Genomic DNA, 17,916 nt, shown 5'->3' with positions numbered 1-17,916 from the left:
TAGGAGCACTCTCCCCTCCCCCACTCACCTCCCATGACCCAGCCCCGCCCCTCCCCCACCCTCCCTGCAGTGCTAGCTGTGCCAAAAGCAGACAAATAAAACTATTGTTTTGTTTGTCTGCTTCTGGCACAGCCAGAGGGGCGATGCTGCTTCGCCAAAGCGAAGTAGCCGCCTCTGCTTGTCTGCCTGTTCACAACTCTTTGTAGTAGAAGGAGCATCCAGTTAAACTGCCTGTATCAAATATGACTGTGATTTTGAAACAAAGGATAATAAAGCAAAGCAATATGTAAGTTAATCAATATTTCATGTTATGAGTTTTGTATAAAAATTGTTTTTCAAAATAATTTATTATCTAGTTGCAGCCTATGGTGGAAGGTGGGATTTTGTTCTCTTCTCCATGTTCTCTGGTGTATCCACGCCAAGTTCTTAACAGAAGACCAGTTTCCTTTACTCTAGTGGCAATGTGGGCTAAAACTGCAGAAGCACGGTATTAATAATACACAGAAACTTAAATAAGTCTGCCTTCAGAGCACCTAACGGATTGGTGGTGGCAAGAGGAATGCAACAGAGTTGTGTTGCAGTTATGTCTACTCCATGAATGTGAAATACTGTGTTGTATGCTGGAGGAAAACTATTACCGGGCCTTTGCTACTGCAGAGAAAACGATGAATACAGTCCAGCAATGGTCGTCCCATATTTTAAAGCTACAACACAGACGCAATGAGTAATAAAGCAATGCATGCATTTTATAGGTTTAGAATGCATGAGAATATTAAATCTGGAGGAGACCATGTACACTACTATACTAAAAGGTATCTGAAAGGCAGACAGGACTGAGTTAGATGCAGCTGAAAGTTCCCTGCTAGTTCACCCAAAGTTATCATGTCCCTTTAATACCATACTTATAACGTGTATGTTCTAGGTTACAATATGAAGAAAAATAATATTGTCTAACTGTAATGCAATTAAACATTAGATAAACCTCTTGTTCACATCTGCATAGAACATCTCTGACCCACATGTAAACAGAGTTGCAATTGTAAACGTTTAGCTATTGCTTCAGTGAGGTGAATGTTTGGGTTGGCAAGCAAAGCAACCTCCTAGTGTGAGCCTTTTGCCCGTTTTTAAAGTTTCATTTTCAAGGAACAAGCACTTAGACTTCAAACACTGGCACTAAAGCAAATTTCAATTGCCAAACATCTTCAGGAACCTACCCACAAAAGAAGGATTTAATTTTTGTGCTCCCTCATGCTTGTATGTAACAAACATTGGCAACACCAACAGGTCCAGCCTTTGTAACCTATCAGCTTCGCCCATACGTTTCTATTTTATATATACAATGTATGTTTTACACAAGTAAAGATTTTAATTTATTACCGTTTGTAAATTTTCTTTGTTTTAATGAAATTTTGCATTGTAATCGCTATTGACTCTAGTGAGTACTGGCAAAGCCAAGAAGTTTCCGCTCCAAAAGCTTTAGCTATTGGGCTTTCCAATCCTTGTAAGGTACACGTGAGCAGAGTTGCAAGTAGGTGTCCAGGTAAGTTCTGGTTGTGGGTGGGTGTTCATATTGCGGCACAACAGAACTCTGAAGCGGAGGCTGAAGAGAATGTGAGACAGTGTGCCATAACTGTGCTCAGATTACATGTTCATCCATTACTAAGCCTCTCTTCAGTGTGCCCACAGTGATGGTCCATTGTACCATTTGTAATTACCAATTGTAATTATTTACAACAAAATCATTACTGCTACTCCTTTATATCAAATGGCTGAGAAGCACCGACAAATCAAACCGGTCTGGCTTGTTTTATCCATATGTTTGTTGAGTGATGTCTAGATTCCATAACAGAAAACTGACAAAAAGGCACCTAAATGCTGGACAGCATAGGATTGTAGTTCACGTGTCTTTAGTCATGTTCCCAATTACTTATGCCACACCCCTTTGAGACACCCCCCTCCTCTTTCTTATGCCACGTAGGCTTTGTGGTTCAAAAAAGGTTTTGCCTACAGACAGCTAGAAGCCACCTCATAGGCGATAACTGAAAATTGTGTTGTTGTAAAACTGTGGAGTCAAATTTAAAACTTGTGGAGCAAAAAGGAGGAGCCACTGCCTTTCTTTTCTGCACACACGGCGGAGTTACTTTAAGGGAAGGAGCACAGGTAGTGTGAATTGTCAGTTGAGGGTAATGCACTTCAGTTAAAGAAAGATGCAGGCTTGACTTTCTCCACTGTAACTCCCCAGGTCGTGACTGCAGGTCCTGGGGCTCTTGGTGGTACTACATCCCTTCAGAAGTAGAGCTGCAGTACTTGTTACCCAGAGAAGTTGATAAGAAAGTCATGCAAGCCATTTGGTCCTTGGTGAAGAAGATTCAAATATTTTCACACTCTGTCAGTCAAGCACAAAGGGAGAAACACAGATAAGAGACAGCGCACATAAAGCAATACTGAAGGCGGGGGTAGAATCACAGAGGACTGTGGTGGGGAGGAGGAAACAATACAGGGGTGGTAGAGGAATCAAACTAAGAGAGCAATATGGGGGGGAAGTAAATGGGAAAGAGAACAAAGGAGGCAGGAGAGAGAGAGAAGCACAAGGGCAAGAGAAAGTGCAACAAAGTATGGCAGGGGCAAGAGAAGCACACTAGGGAGACGCTGGAAAGCACATTCACTCTCTTGGACTGCCTAAACAAAATGAAAAAAGTAGCACCTGAATGGAAGGACATAAGTAATATGTCTTTGCTCCACGGGAGGGACAATCACAAGAAGAGGAATGAAAGTACACAGAAGCTAACGAATAAGAAGCATGCAAATGTGAGTGGCAATGAAGCCAAACAACGGGCAGACTCCAATCCTGTGAGCTAACAATAAGTCTTGCTAGTCTTGGTAGACAAGACCTAAAATATGAGATGCACAGAATTGTTACTGCACAGTGTGTAAAACAGAAATCCATATTTAAGGAGACATTGTGCACTTTTACAGAATTGGTACCTCTTGTGCACATAAGTGTGCAGTGTGCTAAGCTGCAGTGGTGTACATTCCTGAAAAGTAGGCACTCTGGGAACTGACCTGGTTAACTTTCTCCATGAATTTCAAGATCCTGCACTATAAAACCATACAATACAGAACTATATAACAAAATGCAACTGTCAGAACAAGTGTATACTAGATGTGGCAAACAATGAAAAGTGTAGACTAGGAATTTATGTAATTACTTAGTAGTCAACACTTAACATACCATTACTTAAACCAGTCTTTTTCTTTCCCTTGAATTCACTTCAGCAACTCTGGTTTACTATTAAAACTCCAGTCCTACTCAATCCGAGGCAAGAGCAATGTTGAAGTAAAACTGAGGGTAAATCAAGTTCATGCTAAAGTAAAAACAAGGGGAAGAACATCTATAAAAAATAAAGGTTTGATAAATTAGTTTTACAGGTCAAGTTCATTTGTCTGACTTACTCTAGATTATGAGATTACTATATGAGCAGAAGAAGGTCTGATATAGTGGTACAGCTAAGTTGTGTTGCAGTCAGCAACTTACCAGGCAATGGCAATATGGACTCTGAAAACTGCACAAATAACCATCGACAAAGAATGCCATCGCACCATACATTTTGTTGTTCGTAAGAGTAATATTTATGGGAGGAGTTTTTAAATGTTCATACCTTACAGTACAAGCAGTCTTGAAAGAGAACAAGCACAAACAAAACCAAATGGTCTTGTTTTTGCTTACTGAAAACGTTTATGGTGTTATACTGATGACTGTGAGCAAACTAACAATGGATTAAACCCAGATCTTTGACTGGGGATGAGTGTTTGAAAATCTTCAACACACTGTCCATCATTTTATTTTGTGATGTTGCTATGTGCGCCCTAAGTGGCCAGGGTACACTCAGACATAGGCCCCTTGCTATGCCACTGAATTCAAGCTAGCCTTGCTGATGAGGGGTGATACCCCGAAACCAGTATCAGAATGTTTGCTTCCAGTACAGGGAGGACCTGGTTTGGCAGTTCGGCTGGACTGTTCCCATGGGGAGCAGGGTCAAGACTGATTTGCATATGGCTAAGTCCAAACTGGGGTGACGTGGCAAGAAAATAACAATGGATTAAACCCAGAACTGTGGCTGATGGGAAGAGCGTTTGAAAAGTTTCAAAACTGTCCAGCATTTTATTTTGTGATGTTGCGTTGTACTGACGACCTATAGTTGGACTCATTACATACTTTCCAGCAATCCCCAGATCGAGGGGGAAGGCTTAATTCCATTAAAATGAAATCATCCTGCTTTTTGAACTTTTGGTAAGAAATTAAAGAAAAACTGCAAAGTTGTTAAAATTAAGTTGGACCTAGTCATCACGATTGTGAGTAAAGTAAAAAAAAAAAAAAAAATAGCAATCAGCGTGATGAATTATGATTACAGAAACTTAACTTTTCCATCCACTTCCAGATAATTATGTACAAATAAAGTTGAAATTGGTATCTGGTAACAGTTATTGGGGGACGAGAAGGTTGGCAAAGTGGTCAATGGGAGGAGACTGCTCAGGTGGGCAGGCAAAGACATTAGCACAGGTGGGGAATGTGAGGACTAGTTGTCATGTCATCTTTTGCAAGATGTATAGAATTCAATGACATAGGTACCACGTTCAACTATTCTTTACTAGCTGTTCCCTTTTTGCATTCTTTCCAGCTTACTCATCTACCTCTCTACTGGAATGTCCTGCGCCTGCCCACACTTCCTGTGCAGGTTCTGTGCCAGAAAGTGGTGTCCAGTGCCTGGCTTTGGACCTGGGAGGACTCTTCTCCGACCAGTCTCAATGTCCTCATGACCTAACCTCTCACCACCCACCTTAAAAAAAAAGATAACATGTCAGATTTGGTGTCTTCCCCTTTTTAAAGAGGGTCGAGCAACATTGCTTCCAATCGTCTCCATTCGAGGAGAAAACCATATGGTACCTTTCCATGCTTCTAATTTTGCTAACTGATTTCTGTGAGTCAGTCAAGCTGCTTTTGTTGCATGGGGTGATGTGATGTTCAGTCTTTGGAAGCTAGCTTCTGTGAAGTACAGGGTTGTGTGCTTGCAGGATGCACTAGATCCAACAGAGTTCGCGGCACTGCTCTCAGAATAGTCAAGGTTGTGGCTGTGATGTGTATTTTGTTGCTTGTCTCTTGGGATAGTCATGTAGGCGTGGTGAGGCTATCGAGTCAGCTGATCCTAGAGACTGTTGTCACATGTTCTCAATCTGATCTGTCTTTCAGTGGTGATCTATGCAAGAGTTTTCTTGATTGTGTCGTGTTTGGTGTTTCAATTGATTTGGAAGACTGTGATGAAGAGCTTCTTGTGTTACTCAGTGTTTTCTCAGACGTTTTTCCAACAGGTGCTCAAAATTGGTGGGGTTTGCTCAGATAACAGCCTTGTGTTCTTCATCGTCCATATATGGTGAGTGCTGTTGACATCATCGATGCAAACTTCTTTCACTATTTTTTCCAGTCATTTGGGTTGTATATGTTATCCCCATGTGATACTGACTGCTGATTTACAGTTCTCTCCCCCCTCTTAGTTGTCTTTATTTTTCCGTTCCAGAGCTGCACTTTTCCCATAAGGTTTTTGCAGAATCCCTAGAAAAGTCTATTTGTCTGTGTTGGCATCTGGTGTATATCCCCAACGTTGGAAGGATGCAATAGTCATCCCTTTAAAAAAAAAAGCCCAATGGAGATGCTGCTGGTCTGAAAAATATTCGGCTGACCTCTCCGCTACTGGCTCCAGCAAAAATTCTGGAGAAGCATATTAATCAAGACTCAGGAGCTAGCCCACTTTCTTTGGGAGCATGAACGCCTGGATTCCAAGCAGCATGGTTTTAGGAGTAATCATAGTATGGAATTTGCTTTGCTTACAGCCACAGACTGTATTTGTTGACCAAGGTGGAGTGGCTATTTTGGTGATGCTGGACCTATCTGCAGCCTTTGATACCATCTCCAGCTATTCTGGTTCAAAGGCAGAGACAAGCATTGGTGAGGGATAAAGCTCCTAAACATCTATAGTCTTTTTTTTAGTGAATAGAACTATCACAGTGAGCTGCAGGGACTTTCGAGCGAGTCCATTTCAACTGCCCTGTGGGGTTCCACAGGGCTCCTCCCTCAGCCCCACTTCATTTCATATTGATGTCGCTCCCTTGGCGGAGCTGGTACACTCATGGGGCTTCCAAGTTTCTTCCTATGCAGATGACACCCAAATCATCGTACTCATGGTAGATGACTCTGAAGAGGTGGCTGAAAAATTCAGGTCATGCATGGTAGAGGTCAGCATTTGGATGAAACAGAACTGGTTAAAAATGAATGGATAAAAGACTCCGGTGAATGCGACAAGAAATTTGGTTATTATTTTTGATAATACTCTGACCTTTAAGAGCCAGGTTAATAAAGCTGTGAGCTCTTGATTTTGGTTGTTTAAGACTTTGAAAAAACGTTTTCTTTTCGTACCCAAGGAGTTCAGGATGCCAGTGGTCCTAGCGCTCATCACTTCATGCTTGGACTATTTTAACACCCTCCATTTAAATACTAACCAGTACTCCCCTCAACGAGCTTCAAGTCATTCAAAATGCGGCAGCACGACTAGTCATAGGTGTAGCTAAAGGTTGTTGGTTAGGGAAGAATTGAGGAATCTCCACTGGCTTCCAGTGAGGAAGTGAGTACATTTTAAGACCTTATTTATTGTATTTAAGGCCCTCACATCAGCAGGGCTCTCACTACTTTAAAACCACCTGCACTTGGTACGCTCCCAGCAGATCCTTGAGATCCACAGGATAGAGAAAAGTGAACGTTCCTAGGTTCAGGAAAGTGAGATGGGGGGTAGGGGGGAGAGTCTTCATGGTAGCAGCTGCCCAGCTATGGAGAGTAAGTTGCCAGACTATCAGAAGAATTGATTCCTACCTGACTTTTTGGAGGTGAAAACCTGCTTGTTCTTGGCAGCTTAACGGCTGGTCGGCCTTAGTTTGTTTTTTCCTTGCACCTTTGTTTTTGTCTCTCTCTTTTCAACTGGTTTCCTTAGCACTTTGATGCTTTTCTCGTTTAATGCACTCAATAAATTCAAATACAGAGTATGCTAATGTTGAATGATCTTTGCGGACTTGTGTTCTCCTCTTTCCTCCTTTATCTTCTATTGTGTATATGATTGTCAGGGTCTGTGTCGCTGCTGGGTACTTCTTCAATGGTATCCGTGAGGGTTGATGCCCCTGTGACACATGGGTGTTTGGTATTGCCACCTTCTTGACTTGACCCAATTCTGGATGGCCACATCTCATTTTTCACTCGCCTTTTCCGAAGTGTGCATCGGACGATTATATTATTTTACGTTTTCTGATGTGATGTTTCATGCTTGGTCAATTTCTGTTGTCTTGAGACCCTTCTTTATCCTCAATTTCTTTGCTTCTCTCTCAGTTTCTTCTGTATTTCTCAATTTGTGAAACACTGCGTCCTTCTCGCTCTAAACCTTTATATTGAGGCATGATGCTTTTGCCTTCTGCCAGCATCCTTGATTAAGGACTGCTTTCATTAAGAGAGTTTTTTTTCGAGAAAATTGCATCGCTTAGTTGGCGACAGGAGACACTCAATGATCCAAAGTCAAATTACGTCTATATTCATGTCCTTAAGTTTAAAGGGGAAATCACTGATCAATTTCACAACAATGACACTTTAAACCACTAAGGTAATCCATGTCAGCAATGCAGTCCCGGTTTACATTTTACCTCATTTGCATTGCCTAATATTTTATTTTTCAGATGTGTTTCTGTAATTATTCATGAAACTTAACTCTGTATAGTGCATAGTGTGAACTGAGACGACTCTAGGTGCCATAATTCAAGTATTGGGTGGGCTGTTTATAATGGACACAAACGAGAGCAGAGTATAAAGGCAGTGGAAGATTCTCACACTGGATCTTAAAAGTGTTCAGACCACATGCTCATCCAATCCTCAGCCTCTCTGCACATTGCATCGGACGATGATTAAGTATGGGCAATTGTAGTTCTGATTCTACGGGAAAGTGTATGAAGGCGGTACACACAGCTGATTAAATGACAACGTCAAAGGAAAACAAAATGCAGTGCTTGGATAAATAGGTGTGTTGTATGTATGGGAAGGATGATCAGGAGGAAGAGCTGAAAAGAAGTAAACGGCAGGAGGAGAGAGTGAAAGGGCATGAGTCTAACCGAGTAGAGACTGCAGAGGAAAGTAGTCTGAGCGGGAGAACGTGATTGATTAATGCACTCCAAAAGACCGCTACTGAGAAGATAGAACTGCTTAATTTAATGTCTAATTTTCAGTTTGCTTTATCTATTTCTTCACAACAAAAGCAATGCTGTTACTCATTTATTTGATACTGCTAACAAGCATTACCATACCAACAAGAATAGGCTTGTCTTATTTTAGGCCTATGTTTGTTGTTGTGAGCTATGTATGACTGCATTTACAGAAAACTCAGAGACGCATCCAAACACTGGTCAGGCAGCACACTGTGTGAAGCACAGAATATTGTTTTTCTGCATCCATGCCCTGCATCTTCAAAAGGGTTCCTAGTTCTGCTTCTTAACACTCATTTTAGAGACCCTCCATCCTCTTCATTTTATTTAAAGCACTGTGGTGGAGGCACAATGAAGTACGCCTTGCAACAAAACCTGCCAAGGTTTCACCTGACTCTTGGCATGCCTAGGTGAAAATATGGTGTTCATGGTCCACGTTTCTTCTATGGCTGAAATGTAGGCACGGTCCTCCCGTGAGTTTGTTTGTATGTCTGAGTCTTTCTTGTAGGGAATGTTCTGATTAGGCACCGATCATATCAACCATAAGCTGCGGCTATTGTCATTGTGGCTACGCAGGTTATTGGTAAATAAGCACAGTCAGACGTCAGAAGGTAGTCTGCACACTAGAGAGGATCAAAATGATGTTTTGACCTATGGTCAATTTGGACCCCTTCATGTATTTCATATATATATTGCCCCAGCACTAATGGTACAAAAAGGGCAACATTCTGTCTTTCTAGCCATGTGGGTTGTGAAGTGCTGGCACTGGTGGAACATTAATTCTCATAATCCTCCAAAGCCCCTTTTTATTCTGCTTCCAGACCTCACTAAAAAGCATTCCCTGGCTAGGTCCCTTTTTACACTCCGCTTACTTCTACTCCCACATATACAAAGCACAGATAAGTCTTGCTCTGTGTCACCAAAACTTCCATACAGTAAAATATGGGCACCACATAGTATGGCGTACCAGAACTTATTGAATGGTTATCATTGCCACGTGACCTGGTATCCTATGAAATGCCTAAAGTTAACAATAACTTTTTAGTCAGCAGTCTTTTACATGTACAAACTTCCTACATCTAATGTTAGTATTGGGAAAGCATAACTAAAATTCCAGGCCTCCTTAGCCTAGAACGCCAAGCCTGTCCTAAGGAGTCACAAAGGACAGGGGGCGCACTGCAGCACTGTACCCTGCCCACTGCTATCACATTCAAAAATGACATCACACTCGGCCCTCCCCACAGTACCGCACAGCCTTTTTCATTACCATATGTTTGTCCCACCTGGTCCTGCTTCTGTCACAGGGTGGAGACATCCCCTCAGGTGCTGACCTCTAACCTCCTGACACTGTGGGGCGAGATTCCCTTGGTGTGCTGAGTCCATGACCTACTCCCCCCTCCACTCCCGCACACACCACTAATCGTATGGTGAACTCCACTGCAGTCTCCATGTCTCCAGGCTCCACTTCCTGGCAATTAAGACAAGGTCCACTGCCAAGGGAAATTACCCTCAGCCATAACTATATACTGCAGTAGATCGAAACACTTTAGCAGACCAGAAACCAAGAGTGGAGAGCTACATTCAAAGACAGTCTCACGCACGGAAAACGCACAGAAGGAGCTGCATGGCAACTTTCCTCGATTCTCTGAAGCAGTTAGACATGCTACAAACAACCCACCCACTAATAAGAGAACTATGAGAAATGGTGTTTCATTACAACTGCACCACATAAGAAAGACACCACAAAGCTGCTTGACTTCGGTCCCACGTACTGAAAATGTAATATGTGGGGCAACACCAAAATGTCGGGTGATTTTCCTCAGGTACCACGAGCGCTCAAGTCTTAAAGAGTTTTACAACCTTGTGCTTTGCTGAATGATGCATACAAATGAGAAGATTATTTTGTAATGGGCAGGAAATTACGAAAGAAAAATAAGGTGATAAAATTGTCAAAGTTAATAGCTTTCTTACTAAGGGCCCACCGTTTGAAACTCGGCTAGATCACTTTGCTCCAGGGGTACTAATACACCGCTACGCAAACATAAAAATGTGCTAATGCACGCAAAAACAAATTACCGCCATACCAAACGCATTGCCACCTTGTAACACTGAGACAGTAAGGTAAGCTGTGTAAACTTCAAGGGCGACTCCTGTGGTTACCTGCTCCGTCTAGGCCTTGCACTACAGGCTCTGAAAAGCACAATGTGATCCTAGTCATTTCATGTGACAATCACCGTAAGTCTCGATACTCAAGATAAAATGATTAAACTCTTCAGGGAAGCTGATGATCGCTCTGAATCTTTACAAATGCCACTTTTGAACACGTAGGATAATGTTTTGCATAAAATGACAGTCTAATAAATGTAATTTACATGACATTTGTATGAATAAGACGTGCAATGTATTTTATGATTTGTATAAGTAAACTATTATTATTCATTAAATGAATGATCAATTCTAAAGAGCGTTAAAATGAGGTGTGGCGTCAGGGTAGAAACAGAACAAGCCTTATGCAACCAAAATGGTCGTGACCAAGAGGGCAGTATGGTTAGAACATGCAAATTGTCTGGATCATCCTTGAAAAACGTCAAATTGGAATACGTGAACAAAATCGTGACAGTTTTCTAGAACGAACATGCATCAAAGACATAACATCGCGACATGTCTGGCAAAGTTAGAATCCCTACATATGGAAAATCTTCGCTGTTTACGAGAAGCCAGCCTTTCAATCCCATCTGTTTACTAAATGTAGTGTCAGACCATGGTGATGAGAGAGAAAACCAGGAATGTGCACTTCTAAAATACAAATATACGATGACATCCATAATAGGTGGCACCTTGTTCAACTTTTAAGTGTGACACTCAACACTAGCATGCTGGATTGAGGTGCATCATACCATGAAACAGAAACGGAATGGCGAAACAAGATAAACGCCGGGGAAAATGAAGGTGATCCATCCTCGACCACACTCTTTCAATATACGCGACACCAGTAACCTTTGCAGCTGGCAAGCTCTCCGCGCATGGTGCTTAAGATGTAACGTGGTTGCGTTAATCACCTGCTTAGAACAACACAAAAAACATTCTGAAAAGAGGTGCTTCTTCCGTCACCCCCGCTCGAGGTACCACAGGGGCTGGCTGAATTCCAGGCGCCTCGAGTATTCTCTTCATAATGCGTTTCCCAGGCTACTAATGTAATCCAATTACAACAGCATCCAATGCCCGAATTTGCACATTTCAGATTCCTTTCATCCCAATAAAGTCCTTACCAATATTCAATGATCTATATATAAATCAACCTATCCACGCGACGTCTAGTTTGAGGAAGCCAAGTCCGCTGAGACTTAAGTAGTAATTTCTAATACGAAGAGGCAATCTTCGCATAGAAAATACATGACAGAGTTAATAAAATATGAGTGGGTGCTGCAAACTCGTGCGTCATCAAAGCTCGGTGTAATGGGGTTTAAATATACACACGTTACCTGGCGTTCAAGAAAGAACTCCTTCCATAGTTGCAGTGCAACAACCTACTCAAACCCACAAAGAGAAACCTTAAAAAGACAAGGCGCTCGAGGCCCTTTTTACAATACTAAGCGATTAAGAAACAACAGCAGCCACGGGTGAACGCAGTTAATAATTCGAGTAGTGTAAAACACCCCAGACGAGGCTTGAAATATATGCAGGGACACCGGTGAAAAAATGGTGTCGAGAATGTAAAAACAGCAACAAAAAAAACACGAATGCAAACGGACCGCGCTTCAGGCAAATCCTAGCCAATTCTTTCACGTCAGTAAGAAACATTTCTCAAATAACGTGGAGAGAAAATGACACGTTCTTCAAGCAAGAAAATCACGGATGGGAGGATTTCTCTCCAACGTTCCATGTAAAATTATAGAAGCTGAGATGCACACGCTGCTACCATATTACTGTGGGATTTCGAAAGCTTAAACTGAGTGCTACTGAATTCTATACACGCGAACAACAACTGGATCCTCCTAACACGTTTAAATTGCATTTCTTTTTACAGAGCAAGGGACGTGCCGCGCTCCCAGCACCTCTGCCTTCACAAACACAAGCTGCCGCGACTCCTACTCCCTTAGAATTGTCTGATTCATAGCATTCCTCCCCACTGAGTGAAAAGCTGCACAAACAAGCATAGGGTTCTAGATGGAGCATTACTGATGAAAAAGTGCACAGGTGAGCGACACGCACATTAGACAAATCTCGACGAATCATGAGTGAAAGGATGCAGGTTGACTCACCTGACGTTCGTCTTTTTTTGGCGAGCAGCGAGGACCGAGCATTCCCACCGACCTCTATAGCCCCTCTTCTAAAATAAATTCCATGCTTTGCTATATAGTGATGACAAGAAGGGCGCACTGTGAGCTCGTCCTCCTTGGCTCAATGACAGCCTCACGAGCGAGTAACTCGGCGAACAGCAGTGGCAGAGTATAACTTGACTTGCGCATGCGCAGTATCCCATTTCCAGGCGCTTGTTCCTCCATCTCGGCATGCGATGGCCTACTTCCGCAGCCAGCCGACGGAGCTGCAAATCCAATCTCGTCATTAACCGCTATGAACACACTCGGAGCTACCCAAACTCTATCGATCCGGCCCGTGGTGGTTCGAGCGGCTCATCAGATTGGGAGCCGCTCCTGCGACAGATAATTGAAGGCTGTATTTCACTGAAGCTTGCCCCCAGGCGGAAAAACCTCTTCGGATTTGTCAAGGCAAGCCCATAGCTGGTGCAATAAAGTGGAAACTTTAGGCAGGCTGGCAAATGACCTTGATGACAGCTTAATGACTCTGAAATTAATCAGGTCTTGTCAAAGACAAAGCCTGGCAGGCTTACCAAAGAACAGAGCAGGCAAAGTAACGTCAACAAAACTGAACATATGGCAAAGTGTCAAATCTACAGTGAAATGGGTGGTGGGAGCAAAAAAAACCAAGCATTTGCAATGCAATGGATTTCGCATATTTCTAACAAGTTGTGATCTTTAGACAACACTGAGCCAGAGAATGAACTTAGCCATGATTTTCAAATTTACTTATAAAATAAAACTGTACATTTCGAATATGCTCTTCGCACTGCTTTTGGTATACCTCATATACACAAACTATTGAATTATAAAGCCACCATCTAAATGCATTTATAGGGGTGCAGTTTAGGAGCACAACACTAGCAGAGACAGCAAAATGTTCTGCTTAGGGGTGCAATGCCCTACAAATTGTTTACTGTTCCAGGGATTTGGCCGATCTTATTAGTCAAACCACCCACCATCATCAGAATGTTTCAGCCAATCTCCACTGCCACAATAAAGATGAACAATGTGGTCAAATATTTCACTTTCATGCTGGGGTGACGGGGCTGGGTTCCAGGTGGTAGCAGGGTAAGAATCCCCAAAAGGGGACATAACTACTGTTTCACTACAAAGAAAGGAATGGGACCTTTCATCTTCTCTAAAAGGAACTCATATAAATGTGAGAACAATGCCCTCTGCAGGTTCTTTTCAAGCCAGTAAAGGGACACAAGGAGGTCCAGACGAACAGTGCCTGTTTGGTCTCACCTTTGTTGGGTGCATGAAACCAGTTTACACATGGCTCTAGGATCTTAGTCTAGAGTCCCTAACGTGGGGGAAAGTTACTGCGAAACATGAAAGGCTGAGCTAGGTGCCATCTGCTGTACAGGTATACAGATTGCTTCCTCTTCAGTATATGAGGCAGGGTATCCTCATCCAATGGGGGTGGTGGGTCTCTGCAAGTGAGTGTCCACACCCACAACACCAGGCTTAGACAGGGAGGCCACATGCCACCATTATTTCTCCTGGGGCAGATAAAGAGTGGCTCATATCCTACCTTTTGCAAGGCCTCACTGGCCAACACACTGACCAGGAGGTAAGGCCTTTATCAACTACAGAGGTAAGGCCTTTATCAACTTCAGAGGTGTGGAATTTTATAAAATGTCTACTTGTCCAAGGGATGAGATGCTTCAGAGATCCTCTTATCCCTTTGAGTGCCATGCAGCGAGATGACAAAACATAGCAGTGTTCTACTTCTATCAGAGCTATGTTAATATCCTCTCATATTATCTCAGCTTGGATTCTAGCAAGGCTATGATTATGCCAGACTCTGAACATAGCAAGGTTATATTTCTGTTGAAAACTATAAATACCAACAGGCTATTTATTAATGGACTCTGTTCAGATAAGCTGCTGATCTCATTACGGCTCAGAACATGCAAGCACCTTCATTATGCCGGAGGACTGATTATTGCCAGGTTCAGGATATATTATTGTTCCAACTAAAGCAATGCTCGGTTTCTTACCTTCGTTTCTGAGGAAGCCTCTTGCTCTGACTAATTTACTTTTAGGCACTGAATTTCACAAAATGTTACTCTAAATAAACCATGATTATATTTGCACTCCAGGGCCTATGTTGCAATCCGAGGATACATGGAATCGCTTACAGTGCAACATTCTTCATTTGACTGCATTGTGTAATTCTTGTGTAAATCCCTTAATTTCACAATACTGCAGTTCTCTTGTCTACCATAATTATGTTTACCAAAATTATGAACATCTACCAAGCACCAGATCAATTACACATTTTCATTATATAACTAAATGAACTATGCAGGGTATTGTAGATTCAAGAGGTTACAGGCCAGACTGTCAAAGCTATACACATGCAAGACTGGTTTAGATGTGCAAAAGTACAGATTTACTCGCAAGAAGATTTTTGTGGGAACAAATCTATTCACTTGGTCTCAAAGTGAATGGGAAGTGGTAGTTTCAGGGCTGGAATGACCTGGGAGTTTGTGTAAACTCACAAACTCCTTTCCAACCTGTTCCAACAGTGGATAAAGTTAGAAACATACTCCTGCCAGAGCAATACTTTTTTCAAAGCGGGTGATTGCCCTCCAATAAAAAAGTGGGGGTGTTTGGGGGAGAAGGGGAGGGCAGGGAGGGAATCTATTCCCCTCCATGTTGTGCTCGCCCTCGTGTTTCTCTCCCATGTTGCTTTCTCACCTGTGTGCTTCTCCCTAGAGCGCTGTCCCCCTCCCCCACAAACCTGCTTTCCTATTACTGCAAACTGTCTTTTTTAATTTTTTTTAATTTTATTTTTTTTTAGACAGAGGACCAGGCAAAACACATTGTTGCCAGCCTGTCTGCCTTAAAAGCACCTTTTTCACTACGTTCATTTATTTTTCTTTACCAATGGGTAAATTTAAGAAATGGCATGTCATTTTGAAGGCATGCATGCTTAATAGAGCATGTGTGTTCATACATAATGACACTGCTGCATTATCACATGTTTTTTAAGCTTCTTACCATGCTACATTGCATCTTGCTGATGCTGTACAGCAAGGCTAAAAGGCATTGGAAAAGCCAACATATCCCAAAGCGAGATATATTGGCCTAGATCATGCTTGTTTTCACACGATAACCATAACTATGCCCTTCCTAGTTTTACACTAATTCTCGATTCTTTTACAAACTGGCATGCATCAAACGCTTTTTATTAAATTATGCCTTGAGAGAAATGCTATTTGAAGTTCTCCTTAAAAAACAAACAACCGTTTAGCAAAACTGCATGCCATTTTCACCTTTTCCCCCCTAAATTGTAAATATTATTTGGGACCATGCTATATTGAAACACTCAGCAATGCGGCTCTCATTCTACTGCATGTTTATGCATATAATCAAGGGACACTCAGGCAGCACTATAAGTAGTCACACATAGCTACAATTTGCAAATGTATGCATGTTTTTACATTGGACCACTTTCAGTATTGCAAGCTGAGCTTAAAGCTCTTATAGTTTTGTTAGAAAACTTGCCCTATAGTAAGGTTTTGCTCTACCCTATTTATCCACCCATCCAATCAATCATTTGCATGAACATAAGTATCTCAAACAAGTAATCCCATCTAACTCCACAAAGAAGAAACTGTGTTATATACATGGGCGGGTCTTCCTTTGAGAACACAATACTATCCCCAATAATGATCATCCGCTGAATTCACCCATTAAATTCGAGTTCCGTAGCAGAATGGTACTTGCTACAAAGCACTTCAGTGTCTTGACAGGGGTAGAAAGCGCTGCCCCAGGTGATAACTCTGTCAGAGGTAGAAAATGCTATATGAATGCTTTTTCTATAAAATAAACACACCATATATACATTTTGGAAAACCTTCTACATGTGGGTGTTCATCTTGACCTCAGACAATCTTCTATTCAACAAATATGCTGTGGTACAGAACAAGTGGCAGATAAAGGATTTGTTCTGCAGGCAGTTGGTCGAGTAGACAATATGAACTTGAAAACTTGTTAGCTGCGCCTCCAAATATGTCCTGAACATCGGGCAATAGTAATTCCACATCCCTGGCCTCTCTGGTCAGGAGTGCACCAAGGGCCAGTTTGTGCACCAATGAGTAGCTCTCATGCAGGAGACACTTGGGAGCTATGGGCACTTTCATCGGAAGAGGGAGTCTAGCATCGTGCTCGGGCAGCTTGAGGGGCAGGTTGCCTAACATAATCTTAGGTCTCATATTAACCCAGAACAGGACTGCCCTCATTATTTCCCACATGGTATTATATCAATGTATCAGGCCATGACAGAGACTAGTCAGGTGTAATCTTGGCAGAATTTCGACACTCTATCAAAGGAGAGGGGTTGGCTCTTCTTAGAGTGAGATTTGAACCTATTGGTTTTTGCTGTCTATTCGTATATGAATTATATTAAGTAGTCCACTGTCCTAGAGACAGGAGGAGAAAAAAGGTATCTCTAAACTGAATTTGTCCTTACTTGAAAGATTTCCAGATAGAGAGAATCCTGTTGCGAAGAGTAACCAAGTCTCTGACCAAGGATCAACAGGCTACCAGCCCTGCAAGAAACCCCATTCCAATCACTCAGGAAAGGCCAACGAGTGAGCGAAGAGGCACTTTACAGAATTGTTGCTAATCATCTATAACCACTGTAGGGATATTGTTCCTACAATTGTTATTGTTGATTTTCAAACCTACGGTTCGCTATCCTGGTTAGCCCTGAAAGCGAACTCAACATGGAAACACTGTGCAACTTTAAGCCAGTACAAACTAACATTCCTTGTCTCATAACTCCTTGTCATAAGTCCACTTGCTGTTGTACTTAGACGACCATGCTCTATAATCTACCTGCAACTTAGTAGTAACTCATTCTTTCTGCTACATGACTGGGTCTCACAATCCCCACCTCTAATCATTCCCGTTCATCTAAGACCTCAGAGTAGCAAGTACATGAATGACCTTTGTGCATCAACAAGCCTAACGTTTGTAAGGAGTGCACTTGTGGGGTAGTAGCGAGCAAAGGACTATTCTTACTCCCGTCACCTACAGAGACAAACTACCTCGTTGCTTGTTTCTTAACCCATTTCTTCTACTTATAGGGAACCAACATGCTCGTTTGTACTTCGCTTTGGAGGGATATTTATGGTGAATTATATCTATTTGTGTCATTGGTATTGTGAGAAGGCTGTTCGTTTTCTCAGTACTTGCAGGTGACATTCTAGGTCATTTCTTAACTGCCTGTTCACCTCTTTCCAGAGTCTCTGAATCCACAGGTCATCTCAGGAGATAACGGCAAACGGGAAAC

The 17,916-nt window shown here is 42.2% G+C and overlaps 1 protein-coding gene across 20 annotated transcripts in view; it reads right to left on the bottom strand.

The window, feature by feature from the left end:
* PLEKHA5 (pleckstrin homology domain containing A5) overlaps positions 1–17,916 on the bottom strand; it is a 991,819-nt gene that overhangs the window by 680,073 nt on the left and 293,830 nt on the right. For 5 of the 20 annotated variants that reach the window (XM_069228503.1, XM_069228505.1, XM_069228507.1 and 2 more), the window contains exon 1: positions 12,549–12,711. The exons of 14 other annotated variants lie outside the window; for them this stretch is intronic. The gene's annotated coding sequence lies outside the window, so the exon portion shown is untranslated. Of the gene's footprint in view, positions 1–12,548; positions 12,712–17,916 lie in introns of those variants that run through there. One more of the 20 variants, XM_069228501.1, reaches the window with a different exon arrangement.

Source organism: Pleurodeles waltl, chromosome 4_1 (assembly GCF_031143425.1).
Source record: "Pleurodeles waltl isolate 20211129_DDA chromosome 4_1, aPleWal1.hap1.20221129, whole genome shotgun sequence".
Taxonomy (NCBI): Eukaryota; Metazoa; Chordata; class Amphibia; order Caudata; family Salamandridae; genus Pleurodeles; species Pleurodeles waltl.
Note: the sequence above shows the minus strand (reverse complement) of the source record. Positions and strands in the feature narration are given on the sequence as shown.